This window comes from Equus asinus, chromosome 16 (assembly GCF_041296235.1).
Source record: "Equus asinus isolate D_3611 breed Donkey chromosome 16, EquAss-T2T_v2, whole genome shotgun sequence".
NCBI lineage: Eukaryota > Metazoa > Chordata > Mammalia > Perissodactyla > Equidae > Equus > Equus asinus.
This window is the reverse complement of record NC_091805.1, coordinates 9,647,571-9,673,846: the sequence shown is the minus strand read 5'-3', so window position 1 is coordinate 9,673,846 and position 26,276 is coordinate 9,647,571. Positions and strand designations below refer to the sequence as shown.

The following is a 26,276-nucleotide window of genomic DNA, read 5'->3' as shown; positions in this document are numbered from 1 at the left end:
AGAATCGTCCCATGTTGGCAGAATGGCTGGGACTTTATATTCCTACCTTGCTCTGTCATTGAATGTCAGCTGCTTGGAACAGGCATGTCTCTGCAGCTGATGCCAACCATGAAGAAGTTGACAGCTGGAGGCAGTCAGTCTGCTCACCACCTACCCCCGCATCTACTGCCTCTCGGCAGCTGCACAGCAAGTCCTTTCTCTAAGAAGAATGGGACAGCACACTCCCTGTCTATACAGAGGCCATTCATTGGTAACTTTCAGATGTAGAGTCTCTGCTAGAGTGGTGGAGGAAAAAAACCTAATTGGAGTGAGTTAAGGAGAGAATGGAACTATAGGAAACCTGGAAATTTGTGTTACTATGAAGGCACATAAAGGAATGAAAGATAGACGGAGAGAGTCAAGACAGTATTTGTCATTTTTTAATAGGAAAGGATGACTGTGTAGAAAATAAGAAAGGATACTGTTCACAAAAAGGGGTAATTTGAAGAGGCAAGCTTTTGAGAAGACGTAATAGATGTGATATAGGCACAATTGGAAGGGCTGGCCTTTGATGGAGTCAGGAATATTTTATTCATGGTAATAGTCAAGAAGGCAGATTGTGAGGATCCAGATGCAGATTAATTGATAGATTTGGGGGTGAGAAGGGGAGAGATTTCCTATTTAAGTATAGGAAAAGTTTTCCACTAAGGGAGTGAAATTGGGGGAGGGGGAGCGGCAAATGGAAAGGGAAGGGACTCATGTAGGAGATCTGAGGCAAGAGAAGGTGAAATGGCTGAGTGTGGGAGGCCCAGCACACTAAGGAAGTATTTGGATTTCAACATTATTAAATTCCCTTGTGAGTTTTGTGGTCATGAATTTGTATTTAGATGAGACAGCAAGTAGCCAGGCAAATACCTAGATTTTATTGGGTTTTCTGAGTTTCCTACATAAGTGGGATAAAGGATAATTGGTGTGAGGGAATTAAGAGTGTCTGAAAGGAATTGATCTTATTGATGCACTTTGAAATTCAATGTGAGTAAAAAGCAAATTAAGGACATAAGAAGGGTGTTCACTTGTAGTGGAAAAGCAGCAAAATTCCAAGAAAGAGTAATAGGTTAAGCCTTTTACCGCCTCTAACTGTGGTCCAGTTCATCAGCGATCCTGGCTGACCTAGATGGAAAGAGAAACTGACAGGTAGGAAAGAGGAGGGGCAGAGTGTTGATGACAGATTTCGCTAACAGTTCATTGGCTGGAGAACTGTTTCCTTTGTTTGTGTGAGGAACAGAGACACTGATTGGAATCCTCAGATTTACATATCTGCGGGCAATGTGGTGTAGCAAAAAAGAACATTGGATATTGAAGCAAAAGGCCCGGACTTGAACCCTGGCTCCATTATTTTCACTCATTCATTCATTCATACGTTTATTCAACAAATATTAATTCAGCAACTATGAAGTGCCAGGCATTTTCCAAAGGCTGAGAAACAACAATAAACACATTGAAAAGTTCTCCTTCACAGGCTTACATTCTAGTGGCAAAGTAGAGAAGGGAGAAAGACCATACTCATTGTAAGTACTATAAAGAAAATAAAATGAAGTAATGAGATGGTCACTGACTTGGGCTGAGGTGGGTAGCTACTATGGAATGAGGTGGTCAGGGAAGGCCTCTCCAAGAAGGTGACATTAGTGCTCAGATCTGAATGACAAGAAGGAACCACTTAGACAAAAGAAGTATTCCAGTCAGAGGGAAAGCAGCAGGCTCTGTCATCTGAGATAAGGAACTTGAATTTTCTGAACTTTAATTCCTTCATTAATAAATAGTGATAATATTCCCTCAGAAGTTGCTATAAAAATAAATAATGTATGGCAGTGTGCCTAGAAGAATGTAAGTAATCACTAAAATGGGATTTGCCTTCAGCATTTTTTCACAGAGATGGTACAGTTCTCTGGAGGATTTAAGGGGTAAATACGATCTACCTTCTGTGCTGACTCCTTCACAGGAACTTTCCTATGTAAGTGTTTCACAGGCCTACAGACCAATGTCTCGATGTTGTACCTGTTGTTACAAACTACCACAAGGTCATGGAAGTTTTTCCTGATATTTATGAAGAGGAGTGTCCCTTTTCTAGAAAAGCAAATTTGAGAAGTACATACCTTAATAAACAAGGGTTAACAAATTTAGCAGTTTTGTACAGTATTGCTATTTTGGTAAACTCATTAAAAAGCTTTTAATGCATTTCAATACTGTATTTTTTGATATGGTTTTAATTCTGTTCCAGTTCCATCCATGGTAGTGATTAGATTACCTGACTGGAAAATTGCAAAATTAACTATAAGGTGAGTGGTTCAAATGTGTACTAGAGATCGTGGAGGGGAAGCACACCATGCTGTTAATTCCATTCTCTATGTGGAAGAAAACTATGATTTAAAAAATATCATTACAGTATCATTGGATGTGATTTTTTTAAATTTAAAATAACTAAGAGAATCGCCATTAGATCCTAGAACACAGAGGAAAGCCCGGCCTCAGTGTGGGAGCCTTCTTCCTTCCCCAAAAGCTTCTCCCCTGCCTGCCATTGCCAGTTATGTCAGAGTTTTATAATTATTAATAGTGTAGATTCCTAGCTTGAATAAATGAAAATGTATTATTTCCTCTAATGTAAAGCGGCTCATGGCTCATAATCAACTTCATTTGGATCAACCATCACAGTTCACTGACAATAAAATCCTTTGGAAAATCTTTCCATAGACAATACCATTTGTCTGAGATGCTTTTAGTTTCCTTCCCTACAAAACCATGCTTTGCTTTCTTTTTTATTTTTCCTTTTCTTGTTCAAAGCAATTTTTCCTAAACTATAAATGTTTTAGGATCATAAGGGCATAAAACACTGAGAAGTCACACGTTATAATTTTTGTAACCCAAGCCACACTGGAGTCCCTTTAGTGTGTTGAGCATCTATACACACACACACACACACACACACACAACTGTTCAGTATCAAATTGGACATATTGGCTTCCTGTTTGCAGAAAGTCATATGCCATATACAACAATGATGATACTATAAACTCAGAGAATAATTGATAGAGAAATTTTTATTTATTTTTTCATTATTGCTAAGAATATCTTTCATAAAGAGAATAATTTTTAGATTTTGATGTTTAATTAGTAATTTTTGATCATCTGGATTCATTACATTGCAAGGGCTTGGAGGGACTACTTCATTTATCTTCATGACCCCGATGCCTAGGACAGAGCCTGAGAAATAGATGATGCACCAGAAATATTTTTTGAATGAATGAATGAATGATTATGGCACCTTACTTTACTGTAGTTGCACCATGTGGGTGGCACTTAAATCATTCTTTGTAAAGTGAGATAAATGAGATAGCTAGCTGAATTTCCATGGCAGTAAATTTCTAGAGAGGAGGCCAAGGCCTATTATATCTGTTTACTTAATTGCCTTGTGTAATGATGATGGGAGAAGTGTGATGGTACAGGTTAATCAAAATTTCTGAAAAGTCTGACTTTCCACAAGGGCCCGCAGGCTTCTGCAACACCAATAAGTTGGAAGCAAACAATGAATGGAAGCATAGCCATTTTTCTTTCCCGAGTAGCCATCACTTATCTTGTCAGCCCCCCTGCTGCTATTGCTTTCGCACACATGGAGATGTATGTTTAATAAGCAATAGGTGGAGATCTTTAAAGGGATGCTCTTCAATCACAATGCTGTTAAGAATCTAATCATGTAAATAGCAAAAACTACATACACGTACTCTTATTGGGTTTTGCTAGCCAGTGACGAATTGCCAGGTATAGAAAACAAGCTACAGATAGATGGGTATTGTTCCTGTCATTTTTATTTGCTTTGAGCCAGTTTGGTGTGCATTGATTTAAAAGCTTTAGATAATTTATTCTCCAGGGGGAAAAATCACACATCCTTTTTGGGTGTCTACCGCTCTGAGAAATCTCTCATTTTCCTCTATTCTTCTCTTTTTCTGAAATAACAATATGTAAAAAGGAGTTGGGGGAAGTAATTATGCAAAAGAGCCTATTCATTTCCACTTTAATGCTTTTAGAAAGTAAGGACTGGTATTACCTGGGATTCAGAGCAGATGAAGAGCATTCTCTTGTTTATACAAAAATCGTGCAGCTACAATAAAAAGCATTATAAAAGTCTTCATGCAAATGTGTGGAGTGTGCCTGCAGGCCCCAACCAGTTGTGACTGACAGGCTCCCTAACCTCTCTTCTCCAGCTTCATTTTCTCACCTGTGAAGTGGGGAAAATATTTACCTGGCGTGATGATTATGGGAAGTAAATAATATATTTTAATCCCCTAATTGGCAACCTATAGTAGGCACTAAAAAATACGTGTTTTCATCTCCACCTTCTGTAGCTGATGATACTGATGACTGGAGGACTAGAGCAGTCTTCAAAACAGAACCTGAAAAGTCTATAGTAACTAATGAAGAATTTAACATAGGTAATGAATTTCAAAAAGTTTGAAAAATCTTGGCACATGTATTTCTTCTTCTCTGGTTGGATTCAAGTCCTCATTTTAGATAATTTCAGAGTGCTTCTCCTTCTTCTGAGTTTTAACCTTATGGGGTGGTCTTCATGGGGGCGGTGCTATATTTACTTTTCCTGGTAAAAAGTTGTATGTTGTCATTTTCAGTTTTGCACATTAGGGACCAAGAGCTTTTCTTATGGTCATCTACCTCAGATATTTTCTGTTTGGTATAGACAGATGATGTTTTAAAAATCTTTTAAAGAATAACATATATGTGTAAGATATTTTCGGGTTGAGTGTAACAAATTATGGTATATGGCCAATCTCATCTCATTATATTTTTATGTTTATGAAAATGGAAAGAAAAAAAGAACCTCCTCTGAAATCTCAGGGCTCCCTGGTAGCACCCACTGTTTTCCTCTTAGAGCTTCTATAGTGTGAAGGTTACTCGGGTGGGAAGTAGGAGTACATCTTATCAAGAGAAAGTGCTTACCTGATTTATCCCCTCTAAATTTCAGAATTGTATTTCCAATAATCAGTTGGATCTCCTTGGTTGAAATGTTGATTTAGGAAATTTTGAAATGGTCTGTTACCTTAGACTTTGTAAGAAAAAGCATAAACTGAGCCTAAATCTGTATCATAGAATAAGAATCACACGAAGAATTGCATGCAGTTAAGCATGGAAGATTTCTGTTAACTTCAGTTCCTCTTCACAATGAATTGATTAAATTATTATATTTTTGGTGTAGTTTAACTGTCTTTTTTCTGTTTTTCTACATTGTTACTTCTGTTTATATCCACTACTGGTCAGTCTATTTTCAGGATGTTTTCTTGTTATTCTTATTTATTTGTTTGACATATTTTCTTAACTGTTACAGAAAATCTTTCAATCTCTCTGTCCACAAATATTCAAAGTTTGCATTTTAAATCGAAGGTCTTCATTAGCCGTATTTTGGTGCCAAATTGCACAAAATTCAATGTTATATGCTTTTATGCTTTCTAGTAACTCTTCAAAATGTCCCATAGAGTATTTATTTCAAAAATAGATGGATCTATCTTAAATTTGTGTGGTACACTAGCATTATAGAATGATGATTAAGAGCAAGGATTTTAGTGCCAAAAGATCTCACTCTGAGCCCAGGTCTGACACCTGCTTGTCTCATAACTTTTTTGGGTTGCTTAACTACCCAATAGTTAATCTATTAAATAGAGATAATAAGAATATCACTTATAGGGCCATTGTGAGGATTAAGTGAGATAATGTATATAAATTGTTTACCACAGTTCTGGGAAAATAATAAATTCTCCATAAATTTGAACTATTATTTATATTATACAATTCCCAAAGTCAGTTTATGGCTCTAACACAAGGAAGCCATAGCTGATTGGAGAAAGATGCCTGCTGGACTTATTTTTTTATGGGAGGGAAAGGAGGATATATCCAAAAGGATTTTGGGTTATGATTATTTCTTACATTGCATACATCTACACCCTCATTTGACACTTCCTATGTTACAGTATTAACAATCTTTATTACCATAAGGCTTTACTGTTTGACCATCTTAAGGCCCAAATCATGGAGATTCCAACCTTGGTATGAAAGAGAGAACTTTAAGATAATTTTTTAATTCAAATGGTGCCTAACTTCAGAAATCAGATTTGTGAACATTTTATAAGGTGTTTTCTTAAAAATCTCAATATTGTCTTTACTGTACCTTTTCGGCACGGCTGAAACAACAACCGATTGAAAGGATGAGGCCAGGGAACTAACACTGTCTAAATGGGGACAGCAAAGATGTCGTTTATTGTGACATGGTTTTCCTTAACATATCTTATAATTATCTGTTTTCCATCCCCAAGTTGAGATTCTTGAATTAGCTCTTCTTTAATTTTAGAAATTGTAATGGAAATTTCTTGGTAAATGGGTGGCAGACACTTTGCACACAAAGTTACTGAAACAAAAAGGTAATAGGCGAATTCTGATATCATTTTGAGATTGTTTTCAATCATTTTTATTTTGATAATGAGAGCTTGAGAGGTTTGCAAAAGCAAATTTTTTATAGTCATTATTTTTTCATTAACCACTTAATTTCTGTTTGCCTTTCCAGTGTCGATTACTGAGAACATGAATAAAAATTTGTCATTTAAATAAACCAGGTGCACAAGGATTTCAATTCTCCTCCTATTATACATTACAGCAGGCAAGTAGTTAAGAGTTTTACAAAAAAAAAAACATGAGAAATTGTAAATATTGTTTGCAAACTATAATGAGCTTGCAATGAAATCCCTAGTTAAACACAACATTCCAATTATCTCTAAAATTGTGCTGCTGTGTTATTATCATTGAAGGTGATATTCAAAAAGTATAAAGCCATCTCTGTGATTCCACACATGAACGTAAATTGGATGGTGTCTACATGTGAATATGTACTTTATTTACACTGTTGTGTGAGGCCAGCCACTGGACAATGGCCAGCAGATCTCTTCGAAATGCGTTACATCTGTTCTTACTAATTAATTCACCTTGCAACATGCACAGTGGTTGGGAAGATTGGCAGCAAGGCATGTGATTGCTGTTTATTATCAAGTTTATAACATATGAATAAACAAACATAATCTAAAATAAGTGTCATAATCTTAGTAATCATTTCTAAATATTACATAGAAATGTTCACATAACTATCAGAGATGATGGAAATGGTAGGGTTGTGATTTTATGTTCCTGATTCCTCTCCCTGATATCATCAAGCGTTTACTCTTTCAACTTAAGACTGATGTTTGATTTATTGTTTTATTTTAATTCTCTTTCATACTTAAAAGAAATTCTTTTATCATAAAATTTAATATTTTATATTTATAGGCACTAGGAATTCAAAGACAAAGGTAGTTCCTCTCTGACTATCAGAGAAGGAAATCTAAAGACATTTCAATTAATTTAATAGAGGTTTATTAAACATCTACTATGTGACAGAATCTGTTCTAGGTACTGAGGATTCAACAGAGACAATGACTAATAAAAATCTCTGCTACCATGGAACTTTGGTTCTAGTAGAAGGTGACAACAAGCAAAGTGCATCAGTAATTCATATAGTATGTGAGAAGGTACAAGTTCTATAGAGGAAGTTTTATCAGGGACCGTGGAAAGGAAAGACTTGTAAATAGAGTGATCAGGGAAAAAAGATTTGACAAAGTGACATTTGACCAGACTTAAAAGAGGTACAGGAGAAAATTATGCATATATCTGAAGGAAATGTCCAGATATATGAAGTTGCAAGTTATAGTCTCTGAGGCAAAGGAATGCAAGGAGCTAGAGGGGCTGGAGCAGAGTGGAAAAGAGTAACATATGATATTGGAAGTGTCATAGGATGAGGAGAAGTCCACTGTAAGCCATTGGAAGGACTTTTCCTTTTTCACTGAGTGTGATGGTCTTCCAGGGCTACCATAACTAAATACTACTGATTGATGACTTAAACAGCACACATTTGTTTTCTCACAGTCTTGGAGGCTAGAAATCCAAGGTCAAGGTGTCCTTAGGGTTGGTTTCTGGTGAGACCTCTCTTTCTGACTTGCCCACAGCCGCTGTCTTGCTGTGTCCTCACACGGCCTTTCTTCTGTGTCCACAAAGAGAAGGAGAGAGAGAGACCTCTGGTGTCTCTTCCTCTTCTTATAAGGACACCAGTCCTATCAGTTTACAGCCCTGCCCTTATGACCCTATTTAACCTTAATTACCTCCTTAAAGGCCCTGTCTCCAAATATAGTCACATTGGGGGTTAGGGCTTCAACGTATGAATTTTGTGGGGACACAGTTCAGTCCATAACATTCTACCCTCTGTCTTTCCCCCAAATTCATGTCCTTCTCACATGCAGAATACATTTACCCCATTCCAACAGCTCAAAAGCATCAATTCCAGGTCCAAAATCTCATCTAAATATCACCTAAATCAGGTTTGGGTGAGACTCTAATATGGTTCATCCTGAGGCAAAATTAGTCTCCAGCTATGGATTTGTAAAACCAGACAAATATTCTGTTTGCAAAATACAGTGGTGAAACAGGCATAGGCATTTCCATTCCAAACGGAAGAAATTGGAAAGAAGAAAAGGGTGACAGGTCCCAAGCAAGTCCAAAACCTAGCAAGGCAAATTCCATTAGATCTGAAGGCTTGAGAATAATGCTTTCTGGCTGTATGCTTTGCCCCTGGGCCCCCAGGGGTTGCACTTTCACCCCCATAGACCTAGGCTTCCGCCCTGGCCCCTTGTCACTTTGAGATGGCCCCACTCATGTGGACCTTTGCAGAGTAAGCCTGACCCACTAAAACCCAGGAGGTGGCTGGCTGATTAAATCCATGGGTAATCTCCTTATGGAGTGATTATCCAGCCACATCCTTCTTGTTCTTTCCAAAACAGACTTTCTCATTTTTTGCAATATAGTAGGCTGAGAATTTTCCAAATCTTTGAGTTCTTTAAGTTTTGCTTAACAATTCTTTCTTCAGTTCCCCTCTCTCATCTTGATTTTACTGTAAGTAGTAAGGAAAACCTAGCTGCACCTTCAACACTGGCTTAGAAACTTCCTTAGCTAAATATCTAAGTTCATAGCTTGTAAGTTCTACTTTCCACAAAACAATAAATCACAATTCAGCCACATTCTTTGCCACTTTATAACAAGGCTAGCCTTTCCTCCAGTTTCCAATAACATGTTCCTCATTTCCGTCTGAGATCTTACCAGAAGCACTTTTAATGTTGATATTTCTACTACCATCTGTTCATGATGACATATGCATCCTCTGAAGTGATAGGGCCTTTCGGTATAGCTCTCCTCTTTTCTGTCTGAGCTCTTAGCAGAATCACCTTTAGCATCTATATTTTGACCAACAACACAATTTGGTCCACAACAGATGGAAAACTATTGGAATGGTTTGAGCAGAATAGTAATGTGATCTGACTTATTATATTAGGATTACTGTGGCTTGAATGTTGAGAATTGATCTCAGGGGACAGGAATGGCAACAGGAAGAGCAGTGAGGAGGCTCTGAACACAAAGTCAAAAAGAGTTGCTGTTATTGGATGTAGAATGTTAAAAAAGGAGAATCTAAGGGGAGCTTAAAGGATTTGGGTTTGAGCAAATTGGAAGCAACAGTTATCGTTAATTGAGATAAGGAGGGCTGACAGCTTAGAACATTTGAGTGGGAGTAACAAGACTTCTTGTTTGAGGTATATGTTAGGCACCTAGGTGGAGATGCTAAGCAGGCAATTGTATATTTGTGCCTACAATTCAGCAGAAAGACCTGGGAGAGATCTGTGTCTGTAATTCAGGGGAGAGTTGTCTGCTTTTGACATGGTATTTAAAATCATGAAATTTGATGGGATTACTAAAGGAATAATGTAGGGAAAGAAGAGGCCCTAAGATCCATCCTGAGATGCTCTAACATCAGGGGGCCAGGGAGATAAGAAGGGCCAGCAGAGCTGTCTGGGATGAAAGGCCAATGAGGGAAAAACCAGGAGAGTGTGATATCCTGGAAGCAAAGTGAGGAAGTATTTCATGCAGAATAAAATGAGCAACTATGTCAAATGTTGGCAAATAGATCAAGTAAAAGGAGGACTGAGAGCTGGCCACAGGATTAAGCAACACATGTTATCGTGAAGTAATGAGAGAGAAGGTAATGCAGAGGAGTATTGGTGCCGGAAGTGTAATTAAAGCAAAAGCAAGAGACAGGATGTTAAGACAATTGGTACCACAAGTATAGACACTATTTTGAGTTTTATTGTAAAAATGATGCACTATTTGGAGAAGGAAGAGGGCTCAAGACATTCTGTATTGTCATTTTCCTATTTCATTTTTTTTAAAGATTGCAGAAATTACAACACATGTTATAGAAATGACCTAATAAAGGGGAAACACTGGACTATGTAGGAGACAGCAGGAGAGTTAATGTAATGAATTCCTTGAGTCGTTGAAGGCAATGGGCTTAGTGAGGGCTGGGCCTGCACAGGAACAGAGGGACATCTCTGTTAACAAGGAAGAAGGCAGAGCAGATGGGCACAGAGGATTGCATGTGGAAAGAAAGCAAATGATTTGGATTGAAAGTGGAATATGAGGATGTGAGTGGTTTGTTATGGGCATAAAGAACGGGGATGGGGAGAGGAGCAAAGTAGGATTTTTGAGCACCTACAATATATCAGACTTTCTGCCAATGATTAAGAACTCAGATCAATACAAGATCTTTTTCCCCACCATCAGGAGACCCACAGTCTAATAAGGCAGACAATTGAGGATATAGGTTCACTAACGCAGAGTACTAAGTGTCTTAATATAGTAGCTGCAGCTTCTTACATAAAGTGTGCCTACATCCCTGCTGTGAATGCACTCATGGGCACAGTCACAAGTCAAAAGGGACTTTAAGGGCAGGGTACCAACTCTCTTCCCCACCTCTATGAGCTGAGAGAGTTTCTCTATACAGTATGCATCTCTTCTCTTCAGGGTTTGTCTTATAAATCTCTAATGTTTCTCTTTTCTGGCTTTATAGCCTTGGAGACAAAAACTAGGCTTAAGTCAGATCAGCTCAGTTTGAATCCTAGATTCCCAGTTAACAGCAAAGTGATCTGAGCAAGTGAATGAACTTGCCTCAGTCTCCCCAACAGCAAAATGGAAATAATAATGTCTCACATAAATGTTGTGGAGATGGAATTCTTTAATATGTAGAAGTGCTGAGAAGAGTGCCTGGCACACAATGAACACGCAATCAATATTAGTTGTTATATATCCTCTTCTTTTATTGCATGTTATTTTATTTCATATTTTCCGTACAGTGTCTTAGCTTTATTGTTGCCTTCCTTTTTCATGATCTTTTTTCTTACTCTTTAGTAGGAGTTTATTTCTTTATATTTTCCCTGTGCATCTTTTCTTTCTCATTTACGATGATTCCTCACCATGCGCTTTCTCTGTAAGACCATGTCTGGGTTTTTTCCGGTTGCTGTGTATCTTTGGGCTAACTGTGGGCACTCTGCTTCACTGAGTCTGGTTGTACCCTCTGAATGGGCTGCAGTCAGTGGCAATATCAAAAAGTCAGTCCTAGCTTCAGGGGGCTGGCTTCTCCGCAGCTCTGGCTCCCACCAGCTGTGCTCTGTTGGCTTTATCTGAAGAGAGAGCACCCACGTCTGGAAGGGTGTGACTGTTTGGCACTTTGTGTCCTTTAACGTTGACCATCGATTGGCCGATGTTAAAGACACATATCCCTTTTTTTATGATGAGCAATGATACCTAATGAAAAAAGCATAGAGATTTTATACTTGAGCATGTTATACAACTAGATACTACAGCAATTCAGGTTAAGCAAAAACAATCCTATTTATTCATTCTAAAGATGTTTCATAAAGACAATCAGCACAAATAGAAAATGTTTGGCAAAGTTTCTCCTGAAGGCTGCCTAATCATAGAAGACGAGGAGCCAGTGCCCAGAGAGTGTTATTAGAAGGAAATAAAGATAACAAAGTAAATTAAGAGAAATGTATACATTATTCAGAATCATTTGAAATTTCAAAAACAAAAACCAACAGAATAACCAGAACATGATTGCTGAAGCTATTCAATGCAAGAGTATTTAACGCTAATTCTATAACGCTAACATTTATCAAGTATATAATTTATGCCAGGAGTGTTCTATTTCTGTATATCTATTATCTCATATATTCTTACCAAAAAAAAAGTTCCCACTATTGTGTAGATTCTATAATTATCCCAATTTTACCAGAAGATACCAAGGATCATAAAATTTAAGTCATTTGTTCAATGTCAAATACACAGTAATCAACAGAGTTTCAAGGCAGCCTACCTCCAGAGTAGATGGCCTTAAACTGTATGTGGGACATTTTTAACGTGAGTCTTAGTACCATGCTCACTGGCTTAGATCTTTATGTAGCAGGCAGCATGTTTTATTGTATCAAACACTGGATGTGACCCAGTCTTGCCACTTACTGTCTATGTGTTCTCAGATTTTAATAATTAATACTTATTCTCAAATGTTGATAATTAGGTTAGTAATTCCTAATTCATAACATGACTGTAAGAAATAAAGGAAGTAATGGATGTGAAGTGCCTAGCACAGTGTTTCATGCATACTAAGTACTCAAGAAATATTTTCTTCTCTGCTTTAATATTTCCATCTGTCTTTCTGCAAATAATGCTAGCTTGTCTGAGGTCCCTTCTTCTCTTTAATGATACAAAACCTTTCTTCCACCAACTGACAAATATTTAATGAACCCCAATTATATAAGTGCCTTTTGTAAAGATTGCTAACCCATGGTCCCTATACTTCAGACCCCAGTAGTCTATCTCAGGCTCCTATATAAAAACTTTTATAGGCTTTTAGAAAGTTCCCTAGCATTCCAGGCAAAGAGTTCCTCATCTCTTCCAGAACTTAATTGATATCCCATTATTGGGTGCTGAGCAATTTGCTTCCTCTCTTTGTGGTATCTCTTTGTACTTGCATGGTCCCTGGCTCGCAAGGAGATGGTAGGGGGTGACGTCTGCCTTGTGTAAATGAGCACAAGGCCTTGTATACGATGATATTTACCAACTTTCTGATGGATAAAATTAGCTAAGTATTTTTTTACTCTGAAATTCATTTTCTTCCAACTAATGTGCCATTCTTCATTGTATTAAAACAAGCAACTTGGTGACTGTGTTGAAACAAGCAACATCCACATTGTTTGAACCTCTCTTCTGGCTTTTAATCTCACTTCATTTTCTAGATTATTTAAACATGATGAAAAGACACAATATCAGCATTGTTTTTGGATGGATTGAAAAAGAGCAATAACTATAGCTATCATTCCAACCAAAATCAAGGAGAAAAAAACGTAGTTGGTGATAATGCTGTACGTTGACAGAGCATCTTCTTCTCAATAGCACCTTGCACACTTCCCGAGGAGATGTGGAAATATAGGACTCCTGCAGCCTTGACTGAAACGTGGCCTAGGCTCTCAATGCCTCCTGAGACGGGGGGGTGGAGAGCACATACAGAGGGCATCCACACACTTGGAAGGAAAATTGTGAATGTGTGTGGTGGCCAGGGCAGCAGATTTGGTGGGAATTCAGGCCAGCCGAACGTTTAGCAATTAGAGTTTAGAGCCATGTTAATATGCAGTCAGGAGAGAGCAAGGTTAGTATCAAGGTTGCTGCAAAAGCGAGATTTTTGTGACCAAAAGTTGGTTTATCTGACACCTATGTGTGCACACAGAAATGCACCATTTCTCCAGGGCTGACTGAAGCTTTTGAAATGATCCCCAAAGGCTATTGTGGTCTAAATTATGGCTGCTCTTTCTTTCACAGTACCTGTATACCATCGAACAGGACGCTGCTCCCCTCCTGATGGATGTGAACTTCCAGTTTCCAAATAGTTTTGTGAAAGTGTATCTTTTTCATGCCCCCTTTGCCTCAATCCATTGACCTGATGCTTGGTGACAGACACCGTAGAATGTACTGGAAATGAAGCCAACAAAATATTAATGTTTTTTCCTTGATTTTGTATGAAATTTTTTTCTTATATTTGTTTTGTTTAATTATTTGTTTTTAGGAAGATTAATTTGAAGATATCCTGAAAGATAGGAAATGCATGAAGGAGAAAGGAATTATTAGAGAGAAGATTGTGTTTATAAGGCTGGAAAATGATGAATGCTTTTGGTTCAGTTTATATAGATTTCATTATTATTAGTAATAACAGTTAATATTTGAGATTTTTGTCTCACTTTCTCTTAAAGCGATTTGTATTAGTGACAGCCAATATCTATGTGGCATTCACTTTATAAAGCTCTTCCTTCATTCAAGCATCACGTCTCATTTACAGGTTCGCAACAACCTCAAGAAATAGGGACTCTTTTAACCTAGATTTTGTTTAAATTTTTAATTTTTTTTTGAAATTTGAAAAATACAGATAACTTAAAATAATGTCGACATCAATGTACCAATGCAGGATTTTAACCATTTCTAATATTGATTTACTTCACCTACAAAAATGGAAATAATATATTAAAAAAAGCTAAATATTTACTCCTTCTGTTCCCTCCAATGATTCCTAGCTGTAACTACTCTAAGTCAGTGCATATCCTTCCTATACATGTTTTTTTGTTTTATTATGTATGTGTAAGCATAATAATTTGAAGAATATTTTAATATATTTTCAGGATTTTCATAAATGGTATCACACTTTCATAGTGCACAATTTTCCCAATTGATGGTTTTTTCCATAAAATGTGTTATTTTTGAAATTTTATAAAATTGATAAATATAATTTTTATATTAAGACTATTTTTAAGAGCAGTTTTAGGTCACAGCAAAATTGAAGGGAATGTACAGATTTTCCAATGCTCCCTGCCCCCACACGTGCACAGCCTGCTCCATTATCAACATCCCCCATCAAGGTGACACATTTGTTACAATGAATGAACCTACATTCGCATATCATAATCACCCAAAGTCCATAGTTTACATTACAGTACACTCTTAGTGTTGTACATTCTGTTGGTTTGGAAAAATGTGTAATGACACATATCCATCATAATTTACAGAGTATTTTCACTGCCGTAAAAATCCTCTGTGCTCTGTTCATCCCTCTTCCCACTCACTTAACCGCTGGCAACCATTTGTCCTTTTATTGTCTCCATATTTTTGCCTTTTCCAGAATGTCACGTAGCTGGAATCATACTATATGTAGCCTTTTCAGATTGCCTTCTTTCACTCAGTAATATGCATTTAAGGTTTTAAGGTTCCTCCATGTCTTTTCATGGCTTAATAGCTCATTCCTTTTTAGCACTGAAGAATATTCCATCATCTGTAAGTACCACAGTTTATTGATCCATTCACCTACCAAAGAATAGCTTGGTTACTTCCACGTTTTGGCAATTATGAATAAAGATCTATAAACATTTGGGTGCAGGTTTTTGTGTGGACATAAGTTTTTACTCCTTTCCGTAAATACCAGCGAGCACAATTCCTGGACCATGTGGTAAGTAAGAGTATGTTTAGCTTTGTAAAAAAGCGCCAAACTGCCTTCCAGAGTGGCTGTACCATTTTGTGTTTCCACCAGCAATGGTTGAGTGTTCCTGTTGCTCCACATCCTCAGCAGCATTTGATATTGTCAGGATTCCAGATTTTGGCCATTCTAATAGGTGTGTAGTGGTATTTCATTGTTGTTTTAATTTGCATTTCCTGGATGACATATGATGTGGAACAGCTTTTCATATGCTTATTTGCCATCTGTATACTTCTTTCGTGAGGTGTCTATAAGGTCTTTGGCCTATTTTTCATTGTTTTATTTTCTTATTGTTGAGTTTTGAGTTGTTTATCAAATGTGTCTTTTGCAAATATTTCCTACCAGTCTGTGGCTTGTATTCTGATTCTTGACATTGTCTTTCACAGAGCAGTAGTTTTTAATTTGAATGAACTCCAGCTTATCAATCATTTCTTTCATGGATCATGCCTTTGATGTTGTGTCTAAAAAGTCATTGCCATGCCCAAGGTCATCTAGATTTTCTCCTATGTTATCTTCTAGGAGTTTTATAGTTTTGTATTTTGCATTTAAGTCTGTGATGCATTTTGAGTTAATTTTTGTGAAGGGTGCAAGGCCTGTGTCTAGATTCACATTTTTCCACATGAATGTCCAGTTGTTCCAGCACCGTTTGTGGAAAGACTGTCTTTGCTCCACTTTATTGCTTTTGCTCCTTTGTCAAAGTTCAGTTGACTATATTTATGTGGTTGTATTTCTGGGCTCTCTATTCTGTTCCATTGACCTATTTGCCTATTTTTTTTACCACTGATCATCTTTTTGCACTCATCATTTTATTTTTTGGAATAGTCAATATTGATAAACCCAAATAAAGCATTTTGTCTGCAGTTCAGGATTTTATTGTATAACCTAACAGTTTATAAATGCATGGACATTTAGGATTTGTCCAGATTTTGCTTTTTCAAACGATATAATCTTTGATAAACTTCTTGTGCATATGTGAAATTTTCTCTAGCACAGAGGTTCTCAATTACAGATGCATGATGAAATCATCTGGGAAGCTTTTGAATATTCTATAGAGATGGCAATTCAGTTTGTCTGGAGTAGGACCCATGCATTGGAATATTTTAAGAACATCCCAGGTGATCCTAATGTGCATCCAATTTTGAGGACCACTAATCTTGTCTAGGGCAGTGCTTCTCAAACTTTGATGTGCATATAAATTACCTAGAGATCTTGTTAAATTGCACATTTTTCTATGGTAGATCTGGGTGCATCTGATATTCTGCATTTGTAACAAGCTCCCAGGTTATGGAGGACCACACTTTAAAGTAACAAGGTTTGAGGATATGTAAATACTTGGGAATGAACTGGTGGAGCTATATGTGCAACTTCAGTTGTATTAGCTGTTTTCAAATTGTTTGCAGATTTATATTGCCTTCATCATTGTATGATATTTCATTTTCTGAAATCCTCCTTACCTTGGTATTATCTACTTTTTAAAGTTTTGCCAGTATTATGGATTTGAAATAGTGTTCTTTTAATTTAAATTTTCCTATTAATGACATTTTACTTTTTGTCAAACAATTGGCCATAAAAGTTTTCTCTTTTATGAATTTCTTATTCATAGCCCCTATCCATTTTTACTAGCCTGTTCTTTTGTTTTGAACTTATTGACTTGTGGAAATTCTTTACATATTAAGGATACTAATCTTTGTTTACATTCATTATAAATATCTCCTACAAATCTGCAGCTTCACTTAAATTTGCTTATGGTGTGTCACCCATGCACAAGTATACATGTTTTTATGTTTTAATACAGTCATGCTTATTGATCTTTTTCATTATGGCATGTGTTTTCTGTCTTACCCCTGTCCAACATCAATATCATAAAGTTATCTTATATTTTTTAAACACTTAAATATTTCACTCAATATTTAGTCTTTTAATGTATGTCTAGCTTATTTCTGTACATCATTGTGAGGTCAGAATCCACTTTTATATTTTTCTAAGGTAGCCCTTTGTCCTAGCACGACTGATTGAATTGTATGTTCTTCCCTGATTTGTAAGATTCCACCTTCAAAACCTCTGTGTGTGTATTCTGTGTATTTTGTGTGATTTGTGTGTATCACTTTTATTCTGGTCTGTGTTTTTAACCACCAGAGTTTTATAATTTGTCTTGACAGTCTGCTAGGAAAATTTCCTCTCTTTATTTTTCTTAATCAAAGTTGTCTTGACTGCTATTTGTCTTTTACCCTTCAACATTAATACTAGGTTAATCTTGTTGAACTCTGTGAATAAAAATGGAAGTTTTAATGTAATTTTATCAAATGTGTAGATTTATTGTCAGCAGAATTAACATCTTTTTGTGGTCTTGCTTAATTCTCATCAATTTCAATAGTATTTAATTTCTCTTGAATATTCCACAAAGATAATTCTGTAATGTATGACCAATGACTTGTTTGGACCTTTTTTCTAATACTTATGCTTCTAACTTGTTTCCTAATCTTGTTGAACTGGTTAGGAACTCCAGTACAAAGTAAAATAGAAGAAATAAAAGTGAGCTTTCTTATCTTGTTTCAGTTTTAATGGACAAGCGTCTAACACTTCACAATTAAAAATAATGATCATTGTGAAGTTTTGGTAGATTCTTTTAGCCACATTGTGAAAGAAATTTTCTATCCCAGGTTTGCAAGATTTTCCTTATTAATTATAGTATTTTTTTCTTATGTAATGCTTTGTCCATTGACGTGATCATATATCGGTACATATATTTCTTTTTCAGTCTGTTTCAGGGTAGTATTAAGTTAATAAATGTTTGAATAATATCTTCAGTCGTGGAATAAGGAATGATTTTCTTATATATATTTCTAGATTCACTTGATGGGTTCCATATTATGATTAAACATTTTCTGAGTTCATAAGTGAAATTATTTTTCTTGTACAGGCCTTGTCCATATTTAATATCATATTATAGCTTTTTCATAAAATGAATTGGTGATGTTTTCTTTTTATTTTCAGGATAGATTTATAGGTAACAATTATTTCTTTACATTTTGTTTCTTTAATCTTCTTTCGAGTGGGTTATAAAACAGAGATTAGTTTCTTAAATATTGGTAGGCCTTGTCTATAAAACTGTTTGGATATATTATTTATTTTTTGTTAACAAGACATCCAAATCAGCTGTTCATTATAGACAGGCTACATTCTCTAGGAAAGTGTTCTCTATCTTATATTTCTGTCATCTTAAATATGTGATTTCCGATTTCTAAGCCCATGGGCATAGCTGTCTGGGTAGAAGTAACTTGTAGGATCATCCATGGGAAGTTTTTGTGAGCCAAGCCTGGAACTAGCATACATCACTTCTGCTCAAATTCCATTGTTGAAAATTCAATCATGTGTAACTGCAAGGGATTCTGAGCAACAGAATCTAGTCATGTGCCAAGAGGAGGAAATGAGTTTGGTGAACGATTAGCAGCCCTGTTACATTCAGAAAGGAACAGATTATGTTTCTCTACTACAAAAGTTTACTTTTTCTCTTAAAATTCTTTTTAGTTCTTTTTTTTTTAAAGGAACTATTCAGTAGGAAGCACACAACTCAGTTTCTTAGGGTACCATTTGAGTGTTACAGCTCTCAGCCTGACAGAAAGTTTGATATTACAGTCATAGCATATTTCTGCTGACTCCTTACCAAAAGCACAATGTTATATACATAATAAATCTTCTCATCAGCTGATGACTCTGCTGTCATTTGGTACATGTTTTCTTCAATAAAATAACTGACTAGCAAAAATTAACCATAGTCACTGCTGTTTTTGCAATATGTTCGAAAGGCGTGGTCATCCCATCTCTGGAGATTTAAAGCAACTCAGAGATAAATGTGGATAAAAAGAGAAACTGGGGCAGAAAGTGTGTGGGTTCAGTTGTTTTGTGAAAGAGGAGGAGAAGGGTTCTTATGATCCTCATCAACTGAGAAACGTTTCCATCTGTTTATACTAACACATTGATCTGGATGCATACACTGTGACTACTATAATGCACACAAACTCACAAAAATTTGCTTGGGTATATAAACAACTTTATGTAATATTCATATTATGTTGGGGAAGACAAATATAAAATTACCAGTCGAGTTTTCAGATAGCAGAGTAACGTCTCTTTTTTCTCCGCAAAGATATTAATCAAATATTGTTTCCATTTCAAGAATTCAACAAGAACTTATTTGGGTCTATTATGTTTTAAGCACTCAGAGGGAAAATAGTCAACAACCATTTATGCAGGCCTTTAATGTGTTCATATGTTTTACTCGAATTTGCTTCCTCATATATACGTAAATGGTACAGTAAAGAGTCAAAGAACACAACAGTTGAAAAATCCTAAGAGTATATTTGACCTGAGCACCCATTCAGTGTAGTCATCCCTTCTCTAATCCTACTGCTCTTCCATATTCTCTGAGAATCTTTGATAATAAGGAGCTTATAGTCTCATAAAATAGTCTCTTTCACTGTGAAGACACTTCTCACTTAGGATACTTCATTATAATGACCTGAAATCCACCATTATTCTGTCTACTAGAACAACCTAGAATCAATCCACAAGTCAATCCAAAAATTTTCTTTCTTTACATTGCTTATCTTTATTTCTTATCTTTGTCTTTTGAGTTTATTTTTCCTTTTTCTCCTGAAAGCCCCCTGGTACATAGTTGTGTATTTTTAGTTGTGGGTCCTTCTAGTTGTGGCATGTGCGATGCTGCATCAGCATGGCTTGATGAGCAGTGCCATGTCCACGCACAGGATTCAAACCAGTGAAAACCCTGGCCGTCGAAGCAGAGCGCACGAGCTTAACCACTCGGCCACGGGGCAGCCCATATTTCTTATCTTTATCTAGACATCTGTAGCTCCTTCAGCTGTGTCTCCACATAGTATTGTGTCCAGGCAGTTTACTATTCTGACTGACTTCTAATTGTAAAATAACATATCAGTGTTTTACTCTTAAATTGTAGTGACAATAACTGAACACATGACCCCCGATGTGGTTTTATCAATAAACGTGTCTCCAAGACCTTTATCCAAATTGTTTAAAATTGAGGAAAAGAAAGGGCCAAACACAGACTCCTATGGTATTCTTCCAACATTCACCCTTCATGCTGACTGGAATCCTCCACCATCACTGGCTGTAGTGGCTTCACCAGACGGGATTCTTCCTGGTTGCATGAACTCTTGTCCACACTTCTCCATTTTATTGCTTAAAATATCATTAACAACTGTCAAATGACTCCTGAAATCTATATACACTCAATACGTTCAGAGAATTCTCTTTATCTACTAAGCTGGTTAACCTACCCAAAAGGTAAATTTGGTTATTTTGTCGTGGCTAAGGCTTACCCTTCATTTCTCTCAACCTTCAAACTAAAAATTCAGATATACTTCCTACCCTTCTAATATAGCAGTTGCTGAGAAAAAAGAATAAAGAATTATGATAGTTAGGTATAGGCAAAAATATAGAATAAAAGAGTTAACGTTTTTGCATAGATTATTTGAGTTTTCCAACTCAAAGTTTTCAAACTTTGAGAAAGAGGAGATGATTTGACTTATTTTTGGAGGATTTGCCAAGTGATGAGACTGGAGCATTGGAAACATGAAAGTTCAGCAGGTAGGAGAGGTGGTTACAGAACACGTGTGCCCAAGGGAACGTGCTTTTTAGTTTAACCTGTATTTTTAAGTTCTTAAAAATATCGCATGATATTATCTGGAAAACCAAAATAAAAGTACATGAAACTTTTCAACAGGGATATGAAAATATGCCACACTCCTAGTACATTGGAGAAACTAAAATAAACCAATGTTTCTTACTTAATAGCCCAGGGAGTGGTTTATTCATAATGTTTTTTAATTCAAAAAGGAGAAGTGGTAAAATATTTTCACTCCTCAGAAGGTAGTAATCAATTTGAGGGAGAATGATTTTTTAATGAATGTGTTAAAAGCTAACTCTCCAAATAAGGAACATTTAGAACTGATGAAAAGACTCTAGTTCAACACTTCCTGAGTACTTACTATGTACTAAATATGATCCTGTAACGTAAGCAGGGATCAATATAAAATAGTTCCTGCATTCATATGAGTTCTCTGGAAATATGTATGGGAAAAAAAAAGAAATTTGTTCATGGCTTGAAAGTGAATAGAGGGAATAATTTTAGCTGTGACCAGCCAAATAGTTAAATCAGCTATTACAACCACAATGATAAATATGGGGTCTACAAATAGCTGCTGATGTTTCCCAACTCTGTGCCTCCATACGTGTCTCACTCTACTTGGAATGCACTTCTCTTTTGAGACAGTTACAGCATATTATTCCACAAATTATCTTGGTATCTCCATCACCATCCTTCCATCTCCATCTGGATTGGGTGATTTCCCTTTAGATTTACATAATATTTTATATATATGTCTCTCATATAAATCTATATAATTATATTTTAAATTTACTTCAATGTTTGTTTCCTCCCATAATGTATAAGCTACTGGAAAGCAGCAATTCTATTTTATTGAATTTTAAATCACTGGTAGCTAACATAGTCCCTGGTGCATAGCGAGCGATAAATAAATATCTTCTAACAAAATGAATAATATATAAATCTGTATAGAGAGACCTTTTGAGGTTATCCTTCCCCTAATTACACTTGTCCCTTTACTATCATATTCTGGCATTAAGAAAGGCACATAATGATGTTACAAGATACAAATACACACATCTCCAAAATAATATACATAACTATATAACAAATATACATATATGTATATATTCATACTTATATGCATATATATCATGTATGTGCATGTGTATATGTAATATATATAGTTAAATGGTTATATAGTTTCCATATTGTACTCAAAAATACTAAATGATTGTGTCACCAAATTTCAGTATTTTTATATAGATGTTCTATATCATTTTAGAATGAGTTATAAGGAATTAGCTATGAATACTTTCCCTACTAATGAAAATGCTCATTAGAATAAACCTCACTACAAGACAATTTATAATATTTAATTTGCTTGATGGAAATCAATGAGTTAAAGAGATAAACCTCTTATTCGAAGCCACGAGAATTATGAATATCTGAATTTCCAGAGGTTTGTGATTCATATTTAAATGTATGTCCCAGAAGCTAGCCCCAGTATAAAACAGTTTCTGGCAAGAGACTGACTTTTTTTCCAATGAATAATTTAAAATGCAACTTTTTCCATGTGAATTGTCTTATGTCTTGGCAGTGGCATAGTATTTCAATAATTTATACAATTTTGAATATAATATAGTTAATGCCATGAAAGCAATTTCTTTGATATTGAATTATAAAAGAATGCACTTAGGCCACTGTGACTAATGATCTAGGGGCCAGCAACATGGCAAATTACCTTTTAACCGAATTTTAGAGAGATTTGTGCATGTAACCGTAGGACTGTACTGAGAGCTCCTGGGATACAGTTGCATGAAAACACTGGGTTGTTACATTTAAAAAATGTAAATAAAGCATTCTCTGTGAGAAAAATAGATAAAGAAACATGATGATAAAAAATATGTAAATGATGAGTATTTTAGGGAGAGCAAAATATTAATGTGAATCATGGTTTTATTATTTAAATTCCTGAATAAAATCTGTTCTTCGTCTATTTCTTAAGGCAGAACTCTAGTCACTGGCAACCTAATCATGGTCATTCCATGACAGGTGAGCAACCACGCAATAGTGTAATAATGTGCAGCTTTTATAAGAAACCGAGCAATATAATGTGAAAATGGATTCCTTGAGTCTTCCAAGGCTATCGAACAGGCTGAGGGCTTCCCAGGATGTAGGGCAGAGATGGCGAGATTATGGCTCCATTACACAATCCAGAGTACACAGGGTTATAGCTTATGGTGAGGATTTTGTACACACATAAATCTACGTGAACTGTTTGCTTTCATAGACCATGTAGATTTCTATATTATGACAATCTTCCAGCATAGGATGATCACGTGTCTTCTTCAGTAAGTGGCAAATTTTTCTAATTCCCTTAATGGCGTCATTTCTGTTGGTGCCAGGATAAGTCCACAAATATTTTTATGCATTTTTATGGTACCAAAAAATGGAAAAACTCATGGCAAAGATCTGGCAAATCTGGACTTCCGTTTTCTAAATGGAAATTATCAGTGATAGCCGCCCTCTTTTTTTTTTAATTTTTTTTTTGAGGCAGATTGGCTCTGAGCTAACTGCTGCCAGTCCTCCTCTTTTTGCTGAGGAAGACTGGCTCTGAGCTAACAACCAAGCCCATCTTCCTCCTCTTTATACGTGGGACACATGCCACAGCATGGCTTGCCAAGCAGTGCCATGTCCCCACCCGGGATCTGAAGCGGTGAACCCCGGGGCTGTTGAAGCAGAACATGCGCACTTAACCACTGCCCACCGGGCCAGCCGCACCGTCCCTCTTTAGACTGGTCCTCTCCACCAGGCCCGATCACTCCCCATGTATACATACCTGCATTACTCATATGTTACTTATGCATTGTTTTAGGTATCTTAGTTTTTCACACAAGTAATCAGGTCTTTGATCCTCATGGGAAGTTTTCTCATATACCTTTGGAGTCTCTCTTTTGTTCCATTGTCTGTCTTGATACCAATGCCACACTGTCTGGATGCCAAAGCTACACTTGTAGCTTTATAACTGTAAGTGTTGCAGTCAGTTAGTGTAAGTCCTCCACATTTCATGATTCTTTTCCAAACCCTGCTCAAACCTGGTGATTTTAAACAACTGCAATTATGTATTTTACTTAAAATACTATAATTTGAACATAACACTTGGAGTCTGACTGGGGTGGCTAGAACAGTTAGGGCCTAGAAGTGTTGGGGTGCTTGCTAGGCTCTCTTGTGCTCCTGTTATCTCAGAACTTCTCCATGTGGGGTCCCCATGTGATGTCTCCAGGTGTACTCTCCAGCATGGGGCCTCCAGGGGGGTCAGACTAATGACACAGCAACTCAGACCTCCAAGACTGAGTGTTCCAGGGATCAGGGCAGAAGACAAATGGCATTTCATGATCCAGTCTTGGAAGCCATATGGCATTACTTCTTTCCCAGCTCTACTATTTGAAACAGCTAGGTGCCTACTCAAATTCAACTGAGGTGAGGGGAGTATGAGGACCTCTTTGTGATGGAAGAAGTGTTAAAGAATTTGGGGCCATGTTATAAAACTGCCACATAAGCCAACTAACAAAAAAGTAGGTGAGTAGGTGAAAGAAGAAATTGGGGACCAGATACTGAGAACTCTGCCTCATGACAGACCCCACCCCTGCCAACCAAAAAACGTCATTAAGCTCACAGTCCATTACACATAACAAATGTCCAAAAAATACCAACCTTTGCTTTAAGTATCCTTTTGTTAGACATGTTTCCAAAGTGAAAAACAAGAGAACCACAATGCTCTATTTTGAATCCTTCTCCAAATACCTTCTAGCTCAGAGGACATATGTCTCAAAGAAGGAGACCCTCTTTATGTTCAGCCAAGGCTTAAGCACAGTTCCCTGATGAGCTTGTTGGACCACATGGAAGTCTCTGGAATCTATGTAAAAATACATGCATAAAAAGACTGCCATGACACGCATGAAACTATTAATAGTGATTCTCTTTGAATGGTAGTATTATATTAAGTTGAATCACATGAAATTGCCGATAGCCATTTGTTTTTAACCTAACAAAGGGCAATTTTAGATGTTTCAACCTAATAGATGACTTTGAGTTTTTCTTCCTCATTCTTTATCTATTTCTCCACATTCTTTTCAATATGTGTGTAGTGCCTTCACAATTAGGAAAATAAATGCTATATACAAAGAACAAAGAAACCCGAGTACTTCAGAGAAGGCATTATTTTTCTGACTGCCCCAAAATGACACATCTTCTCTGCAAGTACGAAAAACAGCATAGCAGCCTTTGATAGAAAAATCTGCTAAAATACATTTATAGAAAGCTGAGCCTAACAAGGAAAATTCATATTGAACCGGAACAGGCTTACCTCATGAAATCAGGAGCCAGGTGTTACATTACAACTCTATGAGTCCAAGGGTAGACATTGGGCTCTCTCGTGTTTTAAAAAACACTAAAGCAAGCTTTTAGCTATGGGAAATGTTTGCAAAGAAGGCAGCTGGGTTCTAGCATGTCACAGCTGGGCTATTTCCTCTGGTTTATGTGGAGAATAGTTCACTGCCAAGGGTGAGGCAAGACAAGTGCAGCCGGGCCATTCCCGAGGGCATTTGCTGGCACGTTTTCAAACAGAACAGTGGAGCTGGCCGCCAGGTTTATGGGAAGCATGACTATACTGAAAGAAGGTGCCTGCTTTCCTTAAGACCAATTCCTGGAAGGGGAATCATTGGCTCACTGCGCTGGAATTTTTTGAAGTTCTTAAAGTATACTGCCAAATGGTTTCCAGGAGAAAGCTCATTGTTAATTCTTAATAAAATGTTACCATGACTGCAGGTTTTGAAGGTAGAAAGTTTGCTCCTAAGACTTCTGCCTTGCTGGGTATGGACACTTACGTTTCTGTGCTCTAAGGTATTTCAGTTGTGGTGTGCTTCCTGTGTGTTTTGTAACTATTTTCTGCTAGGCAGAAGGGTGAATTAAGCAGGCATCGTCGATTCCCTGTGATACACAACGCTGCTCTAAGTGCGCTCCAGCTTCCTGCTGTTGCTGCTGCTGCCTAAGGGGGTAGCTGCTATTATGGTCCTGATTTTAAGCAGTGTTTTATATCTTTGAACCATCCAAGTA

At 36.7% G+C, this 26,276-nt stretch overlaps 1 protein-coding gene and 1 long non-coding RNA gene across 4 annotated transcripts in view; one reads left to right on the top strand and one right to left on the bottom strand.

The window, feature by feature from the left end:
• Nucleotides 1-26,276, top strand: part of NEGR1 (neuronal growth regulator 1) — an 824,026-nt gene that overhangs the window by 447,111 nt on the left and 350,639 nt on the right. The window lies entirely within an intron of this gene.
• Nucleotides 11,332-25,702, bottom strand: LOC139040358 (uncharacterized). 2 transcript variants are annotated; one of them, XR_011494744.1, is made up of 4 exons: nucleotides 25,528-25,700; nucleotides 24,876-25,077; nucleotides 13,819-13,965; nucleotides 11,332-11,745 (listed from the first exon to the last, which is right to left on the bottom strand). It is a non-coding gene; the product is annotated as an uncharacterized lncRNA (long non-coding RNA). The 2 variants fall into 2 exon arrangements; XR_011494743.1 differs by lacking the exon at nucleotides 24,876-25,077 and having other exon boundaries at nucleotides 25,528-25,702.